The sequence below is a fragment of the Poecilia reticulata genome, linkage group LG8, assembly GCF_000633615.1.
Source record: "Poecilia reticulata strain Guanapo linkage group LG8, Guppy_female_1.0+MT, whole genome shotgun sequence".
Classification (NCBI taxonomy): Eukaryota; Metazoa; Chordata; class Actinopteri; order Cyprinodontiformes; family Poeciliidae; genus Poecilia; species Poecilia reticulata.
Window position 1 is genome coordinate 15,826,697 of NC_024338.1, and position 2,919 is coordinate 15,829,615.

Genomic DNA, 2,919 nt, shown 5'->3' on the forward strand with positions numbered 1-2,919 from the left:
CTCCATTCCTCCACACATTGACTCTCTTCTGCTTATCTGAGGTCTAGCCGTAAAGGTAACAAGGCAATTTCAAATCCCTGGGTGTCTCTAACAACACTTTCAAGCTTTTTCTAAGGGATATATTAATCTCCAATCAGCACTCTGTCTTCCTTGTGGAATAGAGGTGGAAAACCTCCAAAGTTCATGAAGCTTTGATACTTAAATCGTGTCAAAATGACCCCTTTTGATGCAAAGGAGCAGCAGCAACTTTTATTATACACATGTCTGCTTTTTGTCACTTGGCAGTCATAAAACTGAGTGCACAACAATTACCTGTGAAGTTCTCCAAGGCTCTATTATCAGGCCACTTTCATTCAATATCTATTAATCTCCCAGCTCAAATTATGGAATAATGCAAAATATCTTACAATGGATGTGCTCACATGTTGTTATGAACTTTAACCACTACATAAAGTCTACCACTTTATCAGCATATTTCCACTTGCAAAATTTGTTAGAACACTTTTATCAAAAAAGGACAAATCTATTGCAGCAGTTTTGATGCCAATCAGCATATAAAGTTGATTCAGATCCCAAATCTATATATTTTTGAATTGTTGTTCTTACGTTTAACTCTATATTAAAAAAAAAAAAAAAAAGCAGAGGTGGAGCGGCTCATCAACCCATGCATCTGCCTGACTGATACATACAGGAAACGCTGCGGTGCTGCTTGTGGTTAATGAGGCGGTGATACAAGCTGAGAAAACAGAAGACTGTTAGTCATCAGGTTCAAGTGCCATTTGGCTTTAAAACATGTTGCAATACGCATGCAATAATCAGACTCACCATCTTCAGCAAACAACTGATTCCACGTGTGATTTAGAGAAAGATACCATTCTTCGGAGTCATATAAGGTAAACCGAAACAGTTACCATTAATGTTACAACCTGTCAGTATGGTGCGGTAAATGAAAAGAAATCTGAGTCAGTTTCACCGGAATATGCCTTTTGCGTACTGGACAGGCATTCCTTTGTGAGTTCAAAGTCTCGTTGCTAATAAATTGTTTCCTCTAATATAACTAATCGAGATAAAACAGACCATAATCGTATTTGTCTGAATAAATGCAATTGCAAAATTCAGTTCAGCAATTACTAATCAGGCATAAGTCAAGAAGTATTTATAGGTTAGGATAACATCATGCATGTGACTGTGTGAGTGTGACAGATTTTTTTTTTCTGTGCATTTCCTCATTTACTGCTAAACATAGTGTTGTAAAAATAAAATAAAATTAAGCATCACACAGCAAGAGTCTCAATAATGAGACAGTGTTTGACCTAAAATGGTCAATGACAAACGGACACATACACGCACACCCACCCACGCACACACACACACACGCACATTACAGAGCTGCAATTTATTTCTGCAAGGTGTAAAGAGGTGATGCTTTACAACGTGCATAAATTATTTCACAAGTTTAAAGGATAAATATTTATATAAACAAAGTAATGTACAATTATTAGTATTTTTAAAGGGGGGATAATCCTTTCCTCTGTTGTTTATGACTGTGTCCCCCCATAGGCAGGCCAAATGTTGTTTGGGGCCCAGATTAGAGCTCCTTTTGGGGGTCCACTTCCAGCTACACTCATCACAGGATGAAGGAAGCTTTAATGTTTAGTTCACAGGCAAACAAACCAGGCTGTTACTCACTGATCTATACCAACAAACAGTGACCGTGTGTTCATGAACTGTGCCCCTCAGCTCAGACACATGAAGCACAAATTAATAAACTAGCATCAAATGTAGACGTGTTATTGCAACTTTCAAATTCTGAAGGTGGTTTAATGTGCGATGTAAATCACTGGTGGTGCATTTGAGCATATTCATTCCAAGAAATTGTCGTTTCATCACTTATGCTGCCATTCCAGTAAAAAAAAAAAATATATATATATATATAAACTTGTCAACTTAATTTCCATTGCTTATCAATTAATTTGTCCCGGTAGCTATAAATAGTTTAATTTAATTGTGTATTATTTTACTGAATATTCTTCATGTCACCTTACTTGCACTGATTGCTGTTTTGACCCCAGTTTGGACCATTTTATGTTTTTATTTTTAAACATAACGCATGTCTCCTGATCAAACTAAAATAAATCTAATGTGTGAAATATTCTTAGCAACGTCACATAACCTCTTTCCTCACTGCAGGTCATAAGCAAGAGAGAAAATTACTTTAACTGAACTAATACCTGGTGCATGTAGAATGTCATATGGATGAAGGAACCATTTGGAAAGAGACAAAAGTCAGGAATGAAATGACCGACAGTCAAAAAGTATGAAAGCTCAAAGTTGCAACCTTGAGCTGTTGTGTAAATTCAGGTGGTCTTGGACCCCCAGACCAGCAGGGCCCCATGTAGAGGCGAAGTCTGCTATTTGGGTGAGCTATATATAGGTGTTTAAAGTGTAAACAGTGTTTTTATGCTTTTTAATACCAGTGTCAAATAAATCCGATTGTTTTAAGCTGGAAAGCTGAACTGGCAAATCAATAAAAGTTTCGACCTTATATGGCTTAACATATTTAAGGTCAGTAGTTAATTACCCAAAATAGCAGTGACGCCACATGCTGCAGTTAAAATAAGAGAAATCCTGTGACTTCTGGGCTACTACTCTGCATACTTTCCCCAGGAATGGAATGCTGCTGCTCCCAAAAGGCAGACAGAGGGGGTGGGAGAGGGGGGCGTCGCTGTTTTCCCTCCGTTAAAGCACATTTTTGAATACCTTGTAGCTCAAACCTGGCCATGAACGTGTGCGCTCACAGAACAGGCGGCTCGTCTGGCGGAGAGAGCAACAAGTACAGCAAGTAAACTGCTGGCAAACCGACTTTGATTTGTTTTGTAAAGTAAGCAAAAGCGGTTGCCAGCAGTATCTGTCTTCTAT